At 49.8% G+C, this 20,005-nt stretch overlaps 1 protein-coding gene and 1 pseudogene across 1 annotated transcript in view; one reads left to right on the forward strand and one right to left on the reverse strand.

Moving 5' to 3' along the window:
- Positions 1-20,005, reverse strand: part of SRRM4 (serine/arginine repetitive matrix 4) — a 148,774-nt gene that overhangs the window by 53,509 nt on the left and 75,260 nt on the right. The gene's annotated exons all lie outside the window — the stretch shown is intronic.
- On the forward strand, positions 13,628-17,517 carry LOC114219101 (bifunctional coenzyme A synthase pseudogene; annotated as a pseudogene).

A 20,005-nucleotide genomic window follows, 5' to 3' on the forward strand; every position in this document is an offset into this window, starting at 1 on the left:
TGGACCATGGGCAGCCACTGAACAACCAGGAGCCACCCAGAGCTTTGGAATCGGGCAGCCCGGAGCTCAGGACTGGTTGTGCCATTTTCAAGCTGTGATCTTGGACAAGTCATTTCTCTTCTGCAGAACAGGGTTAACGATAACATCCACCTCGTAGAGATGATGCATGTAAAGTGCTTAACACCATTCCTGGTGCAGAGTAAGCACTTAATCAATGTTAGCTGTCACTGTAATTGTAATTATTCATTGTAAATAGACTTTGGGACACCGGTGTCCAACTTCTGTCTTGGCTCCAGCTGATCCTTCTGCCTGCAGTGCCCCTTCTTCCTCCCTCTGTAAGAAACCCACCCATTCTTCCAGGTTCAGCTCAATGGTCTTACCCTCCTTTTCTGAACCTCCACTGCCCATCCCCCAGAGGGAGCACATTTTTTTTTTTGAAAGATTTTATTTATTCCTTTGAGAGAGGGAGTGAGCAAGAGAGCACGAGCGGGGGGAGGGGCAGAGGCAGAGGGAGAAGCAGACTCCCCACTGAGCAGGGAGCCTGGATATCAGGCTCCATCCTGGGACTCCGGAATCATCACCTGAGTTGAAGGCAGACACTTAACCAACTGAGCCACCCAGGTGCCCCAGGAGCACATTCTTTACTCCACCATGCTCCTGAAACTCTTTGTAAATCCCTCCAAGATACTACAACATGACCTTGAGCAAGGCCTCGCCTCTATTTTGGCCTCGGCTTTCTCATTTTGACAATGGGGATAATACCTTACATATTGAGATGGTTGTGGAAAATATATATTCATTAAACTAAGCACAATGTCAGATTATTGTAACTATAATTGCAATACTTATTTTTTAAAAAAAGATTTTATTTATTTATTTGGCAGAGAGAGACACAGCGAGAGAGGGAACACAAGCAGAGGGAGTGGGAGAGGGAGAAGCAGGCTTCCTGCCAAGTAGAGAGCCCAATGCAGGGCTCGATCCCAGGACCCTGGGATCATGACCTGAGCCAAAGACAGATGCTTAACGACTGAGCCACCTAAGCACCCTTGCAACTCTTATTGAAAGAGGCTTGATAGCTCCAATATGAGAAAGAATTTCTGCTTGATGGGGAGTATTACGGCTTATCCTTTCCCCCTCTGAGGAGTGCGCGGCTTCCAAGCTGCCTGGGATAGCTTGGGACCCTGAAGACCAGCCCCAGTCACCTCTGAAGAACCTGTCCAATTATAAGATTTTCATAAGTCAGAGTCTTCCTTGGGTCTAAATCATTCCCAGCTTCTGACCTTTTTCTGAACACATTGGGGATGGCATAGTAGGGCTCAGAACCTACCAACATGGCTCGTGAGCCCCCAGTTTAAGAATGAGAGTTGTCACCTACAAACCCATCTTCTGGGTGCACAAGCTGAAGCTTGGGCGTACTGACTTCTCTAACTCACTGTATTAAAGACACGGGACCTCACATTTATTGAGCACCTACAATAATGATTCAGGCACTTCATCATTTAAAACTCATTATTTCATATAAGTCCTACAATAAACCCTTGGGATGGGTAGAGTACGGGTTGGTTTTAGATGAGAAAACAGAGGTTCAGAGAGGTCTAGTGACTTGCCTAAGGATACACAGCAAGCAAGTAAGGGAACCCAGAGTTCTCAAGGAAATGTGGCTGGGTGTCCCTGGTCTCCAGACTAAGTATGGCTACATGGTCCAGACTGTGTTTACCAAGCTTTTGGGGTAACTGTGTCCCTTTCTACTGCGGACCATGCCTTCGCCTCTCCCATGCTGACTGGTACTCTGTCTTCTTCCTATTTCCTCGCCTGCACCTGGTTCCCCGGCTGCTGTCTGCAGTCTATTGACCGACGCACTCAATCAATCAGCCAGCTTGCTCCGACAGCTAAAAAACACCCCGTCGACCAATTTCCCCTCCAGCGCCTTTCCGCGGACCATGAAACCTCACTAATTTGGAATTTGCAATGATTTCTGACACAGAACCTGCATTTCTCATTCTGGTAAAAAACTGTCTGAATGAAATGTCATCCCATGAACCCCTGGGGGTTTCTGAGCAAGGTCCCGGCAACCAAAAAGCCCCTTTGCCACTTCCTCCTCTTTGTTTCTGTTCCCGATTTCTTCCGCCAGTGTCCCTTTTTATGTTGGATCCTAACTGACGGCACCATTATAAATGCTACTCTTACTAATAATAACAGCAGCTATTCACGGAGCACCTGTCAGCTAAGTGCCAGGCACTGTGGTAGGTGCTTTGCATTTGTTGACTCTGGCAAACCTTCCCCACGATTATATGAGGCTGGTACAGTTATCAACCCCATTTTACCAATGAGGAAACTGAGGCAAGAGGAGAACAGGCTAATAGGTGGGAGAGATAGGATTTGAACACGTCTGCCTCCAGAATCCATGGTCTGAACCCTTAGAGCACAGTGCCTTTGGGGCGGGGTACTGTGGGAGACACTTGTGAACCCCAAAGTGTCTCCTGCTTTGGGCTTCTGAAAGCATCATGCAATGAGACAAGAGAGCTTTGTGTCCTACAGCTGTGAGATCGATGTCTATGCCCAGGGCTTAGTAGTCGTGGAAAAGCTGCCTCCTGACTCCATCACCATGGGCAGTCCTGAAAGACACAGAGCCTTCAAAACAAACTGGTGGCAAGGACTTTGAGACGGATCTTTCCTAGGTTCAAAATCCTGTTTGAGGGTGCTGGCCCTTAGGGACCCACCACTGACCCAAAGATCTGGTTTTTTCCTACAGATATTTTGCTATATGCTGGTGGCAGAGATGAGAAACATACAACCAGAAAGCTATATGCTGTCCCACTCATAACTTTCTTGTGCAAAGGCCCTGTGGCATCCTTTTGCATAAGCCCAGAGTGTCCTTGCCTTTGTAGATTTGCAGTAGGGCATCCCCCTTTTCATAGAGGGAGACACTGGCCACTCAGATTGCTTTAGGAATATGGTTTGAGTGGGAAAGAAAGGTATCCTATTAAAAAAAAATCACTGAAACGGCTTGATTCTACCAATTACCCATGGGGCTGGTAGAGTATAGACAGAGCCTGGGTTCCCTGAACAAATCTCTCAGTCTCTGGTGGCGGGAGCTGAGGTCTGAGATAGGTGTGGGGGCCTGGCACACGGACTCCTCAGCCATAATGATGCTGCCTCCCTAGGAACTGCATATTCATGGTCCGCTTTTTACTTGCACCCAGCTAAGACTATTCCCAGGAACATATAAAATGTGTCCAGATGTGTGTGTGTATCAGGCAGGGTGGAGCCTGGACCGAGCTGCTCTTAGTATCAAGATGTATCATGTGGCAGGGTCAGTTCTGTCCTAGAGTGATCATGCAATTCATAGTCCAAACCGGGACACTGGGGATTAAAAAAGGCATTGACGGTGAGTGCCCTGGGGGTATATGGTCACCATAGTTATCTCCTGTTTCTGACTCTGAGACTTGAATGTCAACTGTCCCCTCCATGAAAGGTCTCTGGCACTTCAAACCTAACCTCTGCAAACCTCACTGCCCCCCCCCCACTTTCCTCCAGCTCCCCCTTCTAGCTCCTCACCCAAGCGGTGGCCTGGCCATCACCCTGGACACCCTCTCTCTCATATCTGACCCTTCTCGCTTCAGAGCACCTTGGCACCCATCTTCTCTCCACCTCCTCTGCCACCCCCGGTCCAAGCCGGCTTTCTCTCTCGCCCAGACAGTGGTGGCAGCGTCCTCCATCCCCCCGGGCCTGTCCAGCCCACTCTCCACGCAGCAGGCAGGGGCTTCTTCCAAACACAGGTGTGAGCATGTCACTCCCTTTGGCAGAGCCCTGAGAAGGAAGTCCCAACTTCTCCATGTGGCTCTGGTGGCCTTCAAGGTCCATGGTGGTGCTTTCCAGGTCTGTCATTCTCTGAGGCTTCTCAGCCATTGTGCTCAAACCACCTGGAGCCCTTGTAGGGCCTTGTTCTCTGTGTCAGAAGCAACCTAAGGGCACAGCCTGGAGCCAGACGGCGGGGTTCGAACCCTGTTTTGCCCCTCTGTGAGCTTGGACAATTGACTTCACCTCTCCGGGCCTTACTTCTTCATCTGTAAGATGTGGATAGTAATAGTACCTACCTCATAGGGTTATTTCATGGATTAATTGTGGATCTATGTAAAGCTCTTGGAACAGTGCCTGGCACACACAGTAAGTGCTCTGTGTTTACTAATTAAGAAATGACATCTCTTATGTTGCCTTCTTTGACTTGAGGACCTTTTGTTCGTTTTTCAGATTTCAACTTAGAATGTCACCTCCTCCGGGAAGCCTTCCTAGACTGCTAAGTCTGTTGTGTTCCTTCTCTATGCTCACAATATCCTTCCATTGCAATTGTCTATTTAACTCTCCATCCCCCCACCCCCACCAGACTGTGAGTCCTCTGAGGCAGAGTCTGAGCCTTTTGCTACATTGTATCCTCAGCACCTAGGAAAGTGCCAGGTCCATTGTGTATCTTCAATAAATATTGGTTGGATGGGAGAACTGAACGGATAAAGAGCCTAATCAAGCCAGTGGCTACAGACCGCCTTCTTGGGACAGTTTCCGAGGCCCAGGACACTGAGATTTGTAACAGAAGTCTGTCCAAGAGAGGTAGGTACAGAAGGGCAGCCAGGCTTCCCTTGAGGACGCTGCACACAGAACTATCATGTGGCTCTCCCCCTGGTTTCCTGCTGCAAGTGTCCGTCCATTCCACCTTCCAGAAAACTAGCTCCTCCGCTCAAACTGAATCCCAGAGCTTGGTGTCCAGAAGCCCCCACCGCTACTGACCTCCTTCTCTCCTCTGGATCTTCCCCTCAGTCAGCCTTTCTGAACCCAGAGGCCTGGGTTCGAATCCCAGATTTGCTACATACTAGTTATAGGGCCTTGGGCAAACAAATTCATCTCTCTGTGCTTTGGTTTCCCCATCTGTAACATGGAATGTGTAATTGTGCCTACGTCACAGGGCTGTGATGAGGTGACACATTTTGTGATGTGTCCAGTACCTGGCCAGAGTGCAATAGTGCTTTTCAAGACTTTTTAAAAACAAGTTCTCCCCACTTTCGAAGCCCTCTCCCCATGTCCCTGCATGGCCAAGTCCTACTGGGTGGACTTCCTCTGTGCATCTGGACGCCCCAGCTGCTTTTATAGCCTCTGGCGAAGATCCAAGGCCACAGGAGACAGCTGACAACATCTGGGCATGTGCGCTGTCAACTTGGGTCTGTCTGAACACAGTGGGTTCGAGGCCTTTTTTGGAGCACCAGCTGACCAGCAAACGTCCCTGGCCAGCTTGGGCATGGGACCATTCCCTTACATCCAGCCTTAGAGAGAAGGACTAAGGGGCAAGTCGTTTATTTGTGATGGGATGCCAGGAAGCTCTGGTAAGGGCCGTGGGGAGGAGAGATCAGGAAGGAAGGAGACACCGACGGGGGTGTTGTCAAGCCAGCTACCACTGCGGGCACCCGGAGCATCACCCCGCTGGGGAGCCCCAGAACCAGGAGAGCACACAACTCTGTTATTCTACCTGAGGCACCTTGAGTCTCATTCTTTGACTCTTATCAGTCATGGTTGATGGCTGCTCCCAAGGGGCATTAATTCCTGCCCTGTGTCTGGGCAGAGTGGGCTTGGTGGCCCGAGAGCGCCCTCGGGTGGAGACACGGGTCCTGTTGGTGTGAAGTCAGGCTGGTGTGCTCAGGAACACTGGGCACCGAGGACAACGGCAGGGCAATACCAGCACCCCGGGTTTCAGCCGTGCCTAGCACTGAGTGGGGCAACGCCCTGAAGAAGGCCAAGCACCGGCAAATATGTAACCTCTTTGGAACTTGCACAAGGGGGTTCCTGAATGCCGGGAAAAGGGAGACTTCACTCCCCTTATCAGACCCTCCCTTCCTGCTCCCCTTTCTTTTCCACTTTCCTTCTCCTTCCCCAGATATTCGCGAGCTTCTGCTCTCCCAAGCATTTTTAGGGGGCAAAGATTGGACAGGATGCTCAGGTCTCCCTGCCTCAACCCTTCTTCCAAAAAAGCTCAGAGAGGGGATCTGACCTGCTCCAGTGAGTGGCAGAACCCAGGTCCCCGGACACCCTGGGCTTCAGGCTACTCTGATAATGCTCTTCCTGGAAACCACATCCTTGGCCAGAGAGGGCAGGGCTGGTGCAAGGCTGAGGAGGTCAGGCCGGGCTGCTGGGTGTGGGGCTGGCTGCACGCGAAGAAGCCTTCCTCCCACCCCGGGCAGGTCTGCGTGGCTCAGCATTTCAAATGCATCCTTATGCACTGGAACAGTCTCAGGAAGAAAACAGGATTTTGCCTTTTGTTGCAATGTAAAAGGAGGAGGGAAATCACAAACACATCCTTCCCTCTCACCAGCGAATGGCCCATTTGAGAAGATCAATCAAATGTTTTCAGCCAAAGCCTGTACAGGTCCATATTTCCCCGAAATTACATCAGCTCAGCTGAAAGGAAGATGGGGGAGACAGAGGAAGGGGCCATGAGGCAGGGGTAAGGGGCCAGGTGGTGGAATTATCCACAGTGGAGCAGGGAAGGGGGCTCCACTGTCTGTGGTCATACCTAACAGAGGACGGGGGGAGTGGGGGTAGAGACTGGACAGGGTGTAGGGCTCCTTCTCTTTGTGGAGACTCTCGGCTCATGTTCTGAAGAGCTGCAGAGCCCTCCAGAGACCCCCACTGGGAGTTCAGCCTGCTCTCAATCACTCCTGTGGAATACGAGGCTGATCCTGAGACCCACGAGCCAGAGCCAGGGATGCTACCAACTCATGGGAGAAATGTCTCCCTGCAGAACGACTCAGCGTTTGTCAAGCCCAGTGTGACATGTGGATCCGTCATGATCAACTGTACACTCTGTCCTGGGTGTGTTACTAATGATTATGAAGGTCAAAAATTTGGGAACAGTTTCCAGTTAAGACAGATGCATAAATATATGAATCTTCATCTCCATTAATGACAGCTCCTTTTAGGAGGTAACCTTGGAGTTGTCCTTGACTTTTCTCTCCCAAGCCCCAGGTCTGACCTATCAGCAAATCTAGATGCTACCTTCAAAATATACCCAGAATCCAATCACTTCTTTCCTCGCGGGTGGCCACCACCTGGCCCAAGCCCCATCAACTCTCACGCGCGTTTTTGCAAGAGCCTCATAATGGATCTCCCTGCTTCCATTCTTGTCCTCCTACAATCTATCCCCCAGAAGGCAGCTGGAGGGATCCTGCTGAAGCTCAAGCCAGACCAGGGTACTCCTCCCTTCAAAACCCTCTGATGGCTTCCCTAAAGCCAATCTAATTACAGGGCCCACACAGTCTGGCTCCTGTTGTCACTCTGACCTCCCTTCCTACTCTTTTCTCCAGCCCCACTGGCCTCCTGGCTGTTTCTCTGACATGCCAATTATAATCCTGCCTCAGGACCTTTGCATATGCTATTCCTGGAGACATCTGACTGCCCAAAACATCCTTCCCCCAAATATCCACGTCTTCTTCCCTCACCTCCTTTAAGTCTTTGCTCAGATGTCACCTTCTCAGTGACATTTCTTCCCTGATAGCCCTATATAAACCCTATTTAAAATCACAACCCCTCCCCACCGTATGCTTCTCTCTTCCTGCTTTATTTCCCCCTATAGTGCTGTACACTTTGTACTATGACATAACCATTTACATGTTTATTTTGTTTAATGTATGTGTCACCACCCCTTCCCCCCGGGATCCCCACCCCCCGCCAGTAGAATCTAAGTTTCACGAGGGCAGGGATTTTTTAGTGTCTTGTGTTCATACCTGTTTCCCCAGACTCTTGGATAGTGCCTGGTACACATTCAGGGCCTTGTTAATATTTGTTAAATGAATAAGTGAGTGGATTCAAGAGTCCTCCTATAATAGAATCCTTTACCCCGAGTTGTATTCTGTTATGCTTCCTTGAGCAGGAAAGAAAGGTGTGGAATTGAGTTTGTGTGCTGAGCTTATCATCATATGACCTTGGGTTTATGCAGGTGTATGTGATGTGTAGGTGAACATCATCTGTTATATGTCTGGACTGCTGGGGGGAAAAAAAGTTTGAGAACAACAGGATTCATGAGCAGATTTAGGGTATGGTATAGCCCTTAACTGCTGTGTGACTTTGGAGAAGTTGCCTGCCCTCTCTGAGAGATAGCTGAGGAACAAGGGGACCGTCATGGTACCCAGAGCACTTTGGCTTGGGTCCCAATTCTGTCACCACTAGCTGAGTGACCTTGACTAAAGAGGCTCTATAAATAGAGGCTCATGTTCAACATGGGAAGAAAGAAGCCTCCTGGTAGGAGGGGCAGCATACGTGAGTGTCAGCTTTGGAACTGAGATGGGGATTTGAATCTTGGCTCAGCCACTCACGAGCTGTGAGCTTCCGTTTCTATGCCTTGAATGGGAATAACCCAATCCCACAGTAATATAGAGGAGTAAATGAGTAACTGGACAATGATACAGAAATAACAGCTAAGTAATATTTTTAGCGCTTCTATTCCAGTCATTGTTCTAAGTCTTTTATATATAACTCATTTAATCCTCATCACAAGGCTATGAGGACATTATTCTTCCTCCTGTTTTCAAGATAAGGAAACCGAGGCACAGAGTGGTTAAATAATTCACCCAACGTCACACAGCAGAGCCAGGTTTCAAGGTCTAAAACCAGCGCTTCCTCTCTCCTCCCTCGCTAGCCCTGAATAGAACCAGTTGGCTGCTGAGCATCCTGACACCTCTCACACCAGCTAACCAAAGTTGGGGGTCCTAAGTCAACACCCCCCATTTCCTAGGCATGGCCCTACATCTTTAAGCACCAGAGTTCTGAGCATCTGCGTGGAGAGGGGCACCAGGTAGCTGAATTCGGGTTGATTAAATCAAGGAGAAAATCAATTAAATTTAAATAAAGAAAAAAGATTGGAAATCAGGCACAATGCCTTCTTAATTACAACACCTAATCACTGGCTGGAAAAAAAATAACTCCAGAACGTTTCATTTCATATATGGCCTTGTGTATCTGAAATGAGAGGCTCCTAATGAAATGCACATTACCCCACTTGACTAGTAATTGACTAGGCAATCCTGACAGTTTCACGGGGGGGGGGGGGGGGGGGGGGGATGATCAGGCGTAAGAGCCAGGGCTTTTTGAGGAAGTGACAACACAGGATGCTTTGGGGTTTATTGAGGGGTAGCTGACCCCAGGGTCTCCTTTCCAGGCAGTACAACTCACAACACTTCCGACAAAGAATGTGTCCACTGGGCAGGGCTGAGTGTGCAATGCAGCAGGCGAGTGTGATTACGTGGCTTTTCTCCGCATCGTTTGGAGTTGTTGCAAACACAAAGGGCTGGGGAGGATCGCCAGCAATCAGCAACCAAATGCCTCAAAGAAATTACTCTGACAAGTATCTCTGCAGTTGAGATCCTGGATTATAGCCTTCTAATTGGTCCTCCTGTCTTCCTTCTCTGCCCTTCCAATCTCTCTCCGCTGCAGCTAGGGACATCTTTATAAAGCACATCTCATTAAGTCACTTCCTTGATTAAAATCCATCACTGGATTCTTGTTGATGGCAGAGCAGTCCGGACTCCCTACCATGGCTCAGGAGGCCAGATAAGATCTGGTTCCTGACCATCATATCTCCAGTCCTTGTTCCTCTCTCCTGCATCCTTTGTTCCAAGCATACCAAGCCAGTGGAGTTTCCCCAAACCTTTCATGTGCTTATGATTTCATGCCTTTGTGTAAGCAGTTCCCCTTACCTGAAACATCCTTCCCTCCCTTCTCCACCGGACTAAGTTCTGATATCACGTCCTCCTGAACCACTCCCTCAGTGGCTGGCTGGGTTTGCAGCCTCTCCGATGCTCTCAGAGTAGCCATGATACTATCTCCTATGATGGCAAGCATTACCTGAAATAGTAACTGTCTGTGAGCTCAGGGAGGGCAGGGGCTTAGGTCTGCTCATTCATTTTGTCCCCAGAACCCAGCACAGTGTCCAGCCCTGCTTAAAGATGTTGTTGAATGAGTGGGCAGAGACTTCACAATGATGGTTGCGATAATGTGGGTGCTTTGCAGCCTCCTTGCAAAGTAAAGCATCAAAACCACCATCTCTCATCCAGGATGCTTTCTTGCCTTTTTGACTATGAGTATGATAAGGCTCAATGTTTGCTTGCTCTTTTGGCCCTGTTAGGATGTGGGCAGCAGTGCCCAGAGCTGTCGGGGACATCACTGATTGAGTTATTCAGTCATTCAGTCAACTAGACCCCATTTACTCTGCATCTGCAGTTGCCCAGCATTGAGCTGGGCACCTGAGTGGCAGAGAGCTGACTAAGGTGAGATTGGTGCCCTCCAATAGCTCACAGCTCATCCACGACAGGCGTGCAAATGCTCCCCACACCAGGACAATTAGGGATGCCCTATAGTGGCTCCTTTTACGGAGCAGGGGACCGAGGCACACGAATACGATACCTGGCAGATGTGTGAATAACATTCATCCCACCTGCCTCCCCTCAAGATCCCTGTGTCTTCTTGAGACAGGGGAGAATCTAAAGAGCCACCCAATAAGCCAGATCCAGTAGAATCATTCCTCAGATGGCGAAGCTTGCATTTGGGAATGGGTGGGGATTTGGAGTGATGTTAGGATTAGGGCTGTGACAGCCACAATGACTCCAGGAAGTGAGGGTCTAGAGGCCAAGAGCCCTATGCACTGAATGTCTGCTACAGGTGCACCTTATTGTGTTGGAGAGGGGAAGTCTCTTAAAATAACTCTTATCTGTTGTTTGTGGAAGGCAAATGTTGAACCATTCATTGAATTCATCTATCCATCCATCCATTCATTCATTCACCTAACAGTATGTGGTATCTACCACGAGCCAGGCAGTGTGCTAAGAGCTTTGCAGACATTTTCTCATTTAATACACAACCCTTGAATTAAAGCTGATTTTAAGGTATCATTATAATTATTCCCACTTTGCATATGTGGAACCTGGAGTCAGAAGGAAAATAACTTACCCAGGTAGTTATAATTAACAATAATGATAATAGTTAACATTTGTGGATCATTTATGACATGCCTGGCAGTGTGCTAAGCTATTATGTTGAATTCAATCCTCACAACAGAGTTATGGGGTAGGGACTATTAATATCCCATTTTACAGATGAGGTGATTGGTATTAAAAGAGGTGAAGGAACTTGCCCAGAGATAGTAGCTGCTACATGATAGAGTCAGAATCTTATCTTAGGTCTGCTTGACTCCCCAGTCCAGTATTTCTCGATGTGGTCCCTGGACCACCTACATCAGAATCACTGGGGACGTCAGTATAAAATGCAGAATCCTGGGCCCACACAGACTTGCAGAATCGGAGGGCAAGGCCCAGGAATCAGCATTTTATACAAAGTTCCCAGGCAATTCCTATACTCACTAAAGCTTGACAATTTTGTTGACATTCTTGAGGTAGGGACCCAGCAGCTTTCAACAGAAAAGAAAATATTCCATTTGATTTTCTCACCCAGTTGATTTGGAAAAACATAATGAAAGGGGGAAAAAAAATCAGTGACACTCTCCCTGAGTCCCAGGAGGGCTGCAAGAGATATAAAACGAAGACGGCAAAGACATTTTGATGCCAATACTCCAGCAGATGTGTTTACGCAAGTCGGTTTGATTACAGGTGCTAAAAATACCCCCTTTTAAATTTAGGAGCCCAGAACATTTCCCACTGCTTTACAAAAAAAACTGTTAAAAAAAACTTTTTTTTAAAATTCATTCCTAACCCCCACCTCCTTCAACCAGTTATTAGTATTGACGCTGGAGTCCCAGAGTTTGTTATCGAGAATTATAATGGCAAATCACGGAGACATTTCCTCTGATTACACAGATTCTCAGTGTATTTGGCTCCCACCTCCCCTCCAGCCGTTCCTCTGAATCAGCAAAGTGCCAGCTATACTCGACTTCCTTGGGTGGCTGAATACCAGACCTCGACAACTTCCCAAAATAAATCTTCCATCCAGCGGGGCCGGCCCCCACTTCCTTCCCCTAATCTCTCTTCTTCTGTTTTTGTACTTCACATCTTTGAGTCATAAAATTGTAAGACCCGAGGGGTTCAAAGACGTAATTCACACATGGGGGAAACTGAGGCACGGAACTGGGAGAAGAGTAACTCATTTGAATTGACAAAGCACACAAGTGGCCGGGCTGGTCCCGAACTCCAGCATCCTGCCCCCAAGTCCAGGGGTCTTCTGATCAGACCAGGCTGCTCCTCCTGGAATTCTCATCTCCACCCAGACTAGCTTACACCCTACCGTAGGTTACTAAACCTCTCTGAGTTTTCTCATCTGTAAGAAGGGGACAGTAAAAATACTACCCCAAAGGGCAGTTGTAAAGATTGGACGAGTTGATCCATGCAAAGTGCTAAGAACAGTGGCTGGTACATAGTGAATCCTCAATAAATGGCAGCCTATCACCATCATCCTCATGGTCATCAGGTGGTCCAGAACACCTGCAAATGCAATGAGTGGTTATTGACATCAAAAATTTTTTGAGGGGCACCTGGGTGGCTCAGTCTGTTAAGCATCTACCTTTGGCTCAGGTCATGATCCCAGGGTCGTGGGATCGAGTCCCACATGGGGCTCCATGCTCAGTAGGGAGCCTCCTTCTCCTTCTGCCTCTGCCTCTCCCCCTGCTTGTGCTCCCCCTCCCTCTGTCAAGTAAATAAATAAAATCTTTCAATTTTTAAAAAAATTTTTTCTTATCCCCCCCCTTTTTTTTAAATAAGAAGAAACAATGCCTGGTAAGCAACATATACATGTAACATAAAAATGTTCCATAAAAATCGGTGGGGTGTTTTAGGAACAAATGAGAAAGACCCAAAATTACTAACCTCAAGGTTTTGACCAGCTTAACATGTATTTCAGTTGGAGATGAGGGATGATGACCGCTGGCTAACTTCACACAACTCATCGGCCCCTGCAGAAGGGACACTGGCCTCTCCATCACCGTTCCTCCTTCAAGAAAGACTCACTCAAATCCTCCCTCCCCCTGGGATTTTCCTGCATCCCTCCTTCCTCTGAGCTTCTCCCACATTGCTTTTGGTCTTGGAGAAAACTTTCTCTTCCATCCCATATGGGAGTTCATGGCTCCCATTCTCCCCGTGTCCGAGTTATCCTGGGGACGAGCATGGCAACTGTCCTTGTATGGGTGGGTCACACACACTGGGTGGGGGGAATTCACTGGCTTATTTGTAGTCACTATCGCTCAACTAGTACCTGTCTCCTCAAGGCCTGTGGTGGCACACGCGAGTCACCGGGGGCACTTTTTAAAAATGCCCTCGTCTAGGCCCATCTCCCATCAATTTAACAGAATCTCTAGGGCAGGGGCCTGGGCATTCATGTTGTTTTATAAAAGCACCCCTCTCCTCCCAGAAGTTTATTCTCATAGAGAGCCAGAGGTGATCAGTACTGCTTTAGACTGTTTAAATAATTTATATACATGATTTTCTAGCTTGCGCCTGGCTGGGTGCTCTACGGGAGCGGGTCATATTTGTCTTTGCACCTGCAGCCTTACCAGAGGGATTAATAAGCACAGTAAGCCTGCATGTTTATGAATTAAGCGGTGAGCGTCTTTTCTACGGAATACCATGACTCTTGCTGCTTCGTGAAGATGGTGTTTCTGATCTATGTGACCTCTGAGTCTCAGTTTCCCCATCTCTACATTGGGGGTGAAGATAATGTCTATTCCTTAGCGCTATTTATGGTGAGCGGCCAATGAGAGGATGTTGGTAAAGTGGCCCAGATGGAGCCAGGAACATCAGAAATGCCCACAAAATGTGATTTGTTCCTCTCTTTTCCCTGTAGTCAGTGCCATGGAAAGCAGTCAGAGGAAAGGAAGGTGAGAAGCAGTGTTTAACCTAAGCGGGAAATGTACCTACCCCTTGACATGGCCACACCTCACCACCATCACCATCAGCCAGAGCATCGTTAACGAGACCCAACTCTGGGCAGGCTCTTCAAAAAGAACAAAACTAAACAAAAAAAGCGCTTTACATATACACAGTTCCCTTAAGCCAATGACGACCCTATGAAATAGGTAGTAGGATGATGGTTTTCCGATGAGAAAAAGGCTCCAAAAGGTGGCACAGTGAAGTAGTAACCCCAGAGTCACCCTCTCCCGTGTTCCTCACCGCCCTTCCTATTTTTCAGGGACACACAATTCATTCTGCACACTCGCCCCTGGATTCGGTTCTTTCCTTGGAGCATCATATCCTTTCCTTTGTGTGACCAGCCGAAGTGACACAGGCCTCTTGCCTCAGCTGTTCACTCGCGTAACGACAGTGGCCAAGTTGGCTGTTAGGTGTCGGTGCTACTTCATTTATCTGTTTACTTTCGGAGGCAATAGTGATGGTGGGCACTTCTGAATCCACCTGAGCGAGATTCAGATCGGAACCTTGACTCGCTCTGAGACTTTTGGGCAAGTGTCTTAAAGCAGCTGAGCCTCAGTTATTGCTTCCGTACAATGGGGCTAGGGAGAGTGGCCAGTTCACTGGGTGGACAGTGAGGAAAATGGATGCAAAGTGCCTTGAATCTAAGCGGAGGCTCAAAACAAAGCTAGTCAGTGGTAGTAATGGTAGTGATTGTTTCTCTTTGGGGAAGATGGTCTAGCTGCCCAGGGGCCAGCCACCTGCCTGTAACCGGAGCAGACTGGCTGGCGGGGGCTCGGAGATGTCCGACGTCTCCGTTCAATTACCTCCATCTGTGGGTAAACCAGCCCCTGCGTAATGGACTGATTAATCTCCTTATCACACGGAGCACAGTGTAATTACATCAGAGAATTCAGATCCCCAAGCGCGACATCAATCAACTCAGAGAGGGCAGCCTCGCCCTCCCTTCCCCAATAGCCTGGGGGAGAAAACACGTCTTCCCTTTGCCTCCCTTGTTCATGCTTCCCTCAGATGTGAGATGGAGGCCTGAGAATGCCTGGGAAGGGCTGCCTGGGGAGCAGGTAGGGAAGAAAAGGAAGCGGAGGGATCTTTCTCCAAGTCAGTTGCCTCTCTGGTTCACTCTCTCCCCTTACCCCCTTGTAAGTTCATTTGCTACTTGAGTTTGGAGTGAATAAGTGGGGGAGGGGAGAGGAACCCCACTTTTTTGTAAAGGATGGCCGGACAGAACAGCAATAACACCTTCTCCTAGTTGCCTTTGATCGAATTCTTACTATTGTGCCTGCAAAGACCTTACCTCCTTTGTCTCACAACAATCTGGTGAAGAAGGTGCTGTTATTCATCCCAATTATGCAGATGGAGAAACTGAGGTTTGGAGAGTGCCCAGTCAGACCCCAGGGGAATGGTGGAAGGGTGGTCTTTGGACCAGAAAAAAAGGACAGCCTGAGTAGGAATTAAAAGCAAATTCTCAGTCCACCCTGGGTCTCATGAAGCCAGGAACCGAGGCTTTTCTTGCTGGTTTGGTGCCGACTTCTTCCGCGGGATCCCTAGTCTTTTTATGTGTACACTTGATGGCCAGCTAAAATCTCCCCCCACCCCACATAAAACAGACAAAAATAGAGCTCTCCTGTTTGAAGGAGGGGTGGTAATTTCGATACCCGACCACTCAACCTTCTCCTCAGGCTTCAAGACAAGCTTGGAGATCGTGTCACATAATGCAGTTTGGAAGCTACAGACATAGGAGGGCCCTAAGATTTCCAGCTCTAAAATATTAGACAAATCCACGGCTCAGAGGGCTCTAGTCTGTCTCATTCATAACTGAATCCTCTGTGCCTACAACAGTGCCTGTCCCCCCCGCCCCCCGCCCCATAAATAGATGTTGAGAAGCGAGACCGTCGGGTCGCGGCCAGCCGGGCATGAGCCTGGGGGGCCCAGCTCAGCCCCAATCCAGCCTCGTGCAGGCCACGTTTGAGGTCCTGGATTTCATCGAACACCTCTACGCTGGCGCTGACGTCCACAGGCACTTGGACGTCAGAATCCTGCTGACCAATATTGGAGCCAAGAGCGCCTCTCTCCCTTCCCTGCCCAGCTCAGTCCAGAACCTGGCCCACTCACCGGAAGTGGTGCTGACTGACTTCCAGACCCTGGATGGAAGCCAGTACAACCCGGTCAAGCAACAGCTAGAGCGTTATGCCACCAGCTGCTACAGTTGTTGTCCCCAACTGGCTTCAGTGCTGCTATACCCCGATTATGGGTCCGGAGAGCTGCCTGTGGAGTCCCTGGATGTCCCCTTACCCTCCACCATCAGGCCAGCCTCCCCCGTGGCCAGGTCTCCAAAGCAGCCAGTGCGTGGCTACCACCGTGGGGCTGTGGGTGGCACGTTTGACCGCCTGCACAATGCTCACAAGGTGTTGCTCAGTGTCGCATGCATCCTGGCCCAGGAGCAGCTTGTGGTGGGAGTAGCAGACAAAGACCTGTTGAAGAGCAAGTTACTCCCTGAGCTGCTCCAACCCTACGCAGAACGTGTGGAACATCTGAGTGAGTTCCTGGTGGACGTCAAGCCCTCCCTGACTTTTGATATCATCCCCCGGCTGGACCCCTGTGGGCCCGCTGGCTCTAACCCCTCCTTGGAGTTCCTGGTGGTCAGCAAGGAGACCTATTGTGGGGGGATGGCCGTCAACCGCTTCCACCTTGAGAATGACCTGGAGGAGCTTGCCTTGTATCAGATCCAGCTGCTGAAGGACCAAAACCACAAGGACAATGAAGAAGACAAAGTCAGCTCCTCTAGCTTCCTCCAGGGAATGCTGGGAAACCTGCTTCGGCCTCCATATAAGAGGCCAGAGCTACCCACACACCTGTACGTGATTGGCCTGACAGGCATCAGTGGCTCCGGGAAGAGCTCAGTAGCTCAGCGGCTTAAGGGCCTGGGGGCGTACATCATCGACAGTGACCAGCTGGGCCATCGGGCCTACGCCCCAGGTGGTCCTGCCTACCAGCCTGTTGTGGGGGCCTTTGGAACAGTCCTGTGTCTCTGTCATCCAGATATTTTCCATAAAGATGGCATTATCAACAGGAAGGTCCTAGGCAGCTGGGTGTTTGGGAACAAGAAGCAGCTGAAGATACTCACAGATATGATGTGGCCAGTTATCGCAAAGCTGGCTCGAGAAGAGATGGATCAGGCTATGGCTGAGGGAAAGCACGTGTGCGTGATCGATGCTGCTCTGCTGCTTGAAGCCAGCTGGCAGAACATGGTGCATGAGGTGTGGACCGTTGTCATTCCCGAGACTGAGGCTACACGACGCATCGTGGAAAGGGATGGCCTGAGTGAGGCTGCGGCTCAAAGCCGGTTGCAGAGCCAGATGAGTGGGCAGCAGCTTGTGGACCAGAGCCACGTGGTGCTGAGCACCTTATGGGAACCGCAGGTCACCCAACGCCAGGTGGAGAAGGCCTGGGCCCTCCTGCAGAAGCGCATCCCCCAGGCGCCGTAAGGCCCATGGCCGGCATTGAGTTCTCTGTGGGGCCCAAGTGGCCCCTGGAGCTGCCAAGAGATTCAGCGGTGAGGAGGAATGGGGGCCTCAGGGCTCATCCTGGTTGGGCCTAGAGGGCTCTGAGCCAAACTGGGGAGCGCAGGGCCGGGCCTGGTGGACACATGAAGCCTACCCAGCTTGTGGTGTTTGGCCATCACTGAGGATGTGGCTCGTCGGGGAGCAGGCCTCTCTGGCATTTTGTGCAGACTCTTGCCCACAGTGTCTGATGCCTACGGCCGACTGTGGCCAGCGCAAACACTGGAACTTGTAACAGAATTAAAGATGAATGTTGCCAGGTAAAAACAAGCGATTTCAAAGTCTGTTATTTAGTGGCCAGATGTTTTTTTCTTTTTCCCCTGTGTGAAGAAGCTCCTAGAACTAATGAGCCCATGGAATGTGTTGCATAGTACTTTTCAAACATTCAAATTTCTTGCTAACATTTCCAAATCAGGCATGTTGTGTACACATTTTAATTTTAGAACATGATTGGAGACAAGGGACCTACACTCCTCTCCCAAGGGAGCCATGGGCCAGATCGAGGCGGCAGTGGCCCCCCTAACTGATCTTAGTCCCTGACTCCTATCGTCAAAGGTGCACACAGCTGGCCACACCTGGGCCCGGCCTTGCCAAGCGGCCATAACATAGGTGATAGTTGGTAACCTGGGGGGTGATTCCAGGCACCTTCTAAGAAGTGAACTGGCCTCTGTAAGGTTGGCCCAGAAAACGGAGGCTCATCCTTTTCTCTTCCAGCCAGGAAGCAAGCGGGTGGGTGTGCATCTCATTGGCCAAGAGTGCACCAGGAGCTGCCCACCTAGCTCAGCGCTTGCACCCTCACTTCCCTTGTCGGAGACAGACCACCAGCCACGCACTTGCTCCTTTCTCTCACAGGATTCTAATCCCAGGTTCCAAAATGCAGGTTTAGCCCGGATCAGGTTTGGATAGCGCCACGATGCTGACGCTATGGTCTCTCGCTGCTGGGATTATATTTCAATTATCAAACTCCATGGTTGCCAAATGTGTGTCCACAGCCCGTGCTGATTGGGCTACTTCAGGATCATGAAAAGCGCTTTCTGTAAATGCACATTCCTGGGACCCACCCCTGGGGAGTCTACCTAATAGGTAGTGGTGGGGGAGGGGTGGACTCTAGTATCTATATTTATAGAAAGCTCTCCAGGCGGGTGATTCTAGTGCCCAGCCCAGGGGTGTGAACCATAGATAACAGGCCAAACCACTCACTTTGTTCTACCTGCTCTGCTTTCCATCTCTTTAAATGTTGACTGCACTATATGGGGCTCTCCTGTTTCTATTTCTGCCTCACCTTGAACTTCCCTCAAGGATATCTCCCTAAGCCTAATGGCTCTTGCCCTCCTTTTCTCCCTCAGCCAGTTGAATTACATCCTTTGGGCTTAGCTCAGACCCCCAAATGCCCAGTCCCACAGTACTACACAAGCAGGGGAAAAAAGGCACTCAGAACAGTATCTGTAAGGAGAGGCACTGCCTTATCCCCCACCCGAAGCTTGGCATGGGGATTTCTCCCCGACTGCAGCCCTTGTTCCTTCTCATTCCTGTCCTCTCCATTTCTAAGCCTTGCCTTCTTTTTAGGATCAATTAATGGGAACAAGTGCCGTTTTATCTCTGGGCTTTGGAAATCCATCGGCTGTTGCAGACACCTCCATGACGGGTGCCGGGAAGGAGTTGGTTCTGAGTGAGAACGATAGAAGCTCAGTGGCGTACTGAGTGTGGATTACTGCGCCCAGGGGTCCACCGGGGCTGGGAGATAAATATCTAAAACTCCCAAAGCCATGGAAACAGCGGCTCTTCAAGGTGTTTTTGCACACACACAAAGGAAAAGAAAGTGGAGTACAGATGAAGCCCCCACCCCCACTGCAGCGACCCTGCCTCTCTCTTTGCTGGTCGGAGGGGCCAGTTTAGGAATGGAAGACGGGGAGAAAGAGGCAGAAGAGAAGGATTTGGCTGTGGGATGAGCAGTCTGCACAAAGCCTGCTTTTATCTCCCCTTTTTGTCCTCCAGCTCCCAGGCTGGGTCACACTAGCAATGGTGGTGGTTATGATGAGGATGACAGCCAGCAGGGAATTCCGTGCTTGCCACGTGCTGGCTCAAGCCGGGTATGTGCCCTGTTTGCCTTGGATCCTTGCAGCAGCTCTGACCTAGGTCCTATGTTACCATTGCTGGATCACAGCTGACAAACTGAGGCCTGGGAAGCTCTGAAACTTGCCCAAGCTCCCGCAGCTGGGAGGTGCAGGAGCCAGGCACTTCCTTGTCTGAATCTGGAGGCGGACACTGAAGCACTAGGTTATGTGGCTGTGGCTACAGACTCAGTCCGCACTTGGGCATCCCCAGTTGACCTGCCTCTTGTGAACGTCTGCAGGGTAGGGTTATGCCACCACTATCTGAGGAACTTGTAACGTAGCTGGGAAGGCCCGATTTAATACAAACAGATCGCTAGCCCTCGTCTGCCAGGCCCTGGGCTAAGAGTTTTAAGTGCACCACCTCATTTGATCTCCCCAACTACTCTATTATCCCCATTTTACAGGTAGGGAAACTGAGGTTCAAAAA

The sequence above is a fragment of the Eumetopias jubatus genome, unplaced genomic scaffold (assembly GCF_037043125.1).
Source record: "Eumetopias jubatus isolate StellerSeaLion01/CBP00866 unplaced genomic scaffold, mEumJub1_p1.0 scaffold_16, whole genome shotgun sequence".
Classification (NCBI taxonomy): domain Eukaryota; kingdom Metazoa; phylum Chordata; class Mammalia; order Carnivora; family Otariidae; genus Eumetopias; species Eumetopias jubatus.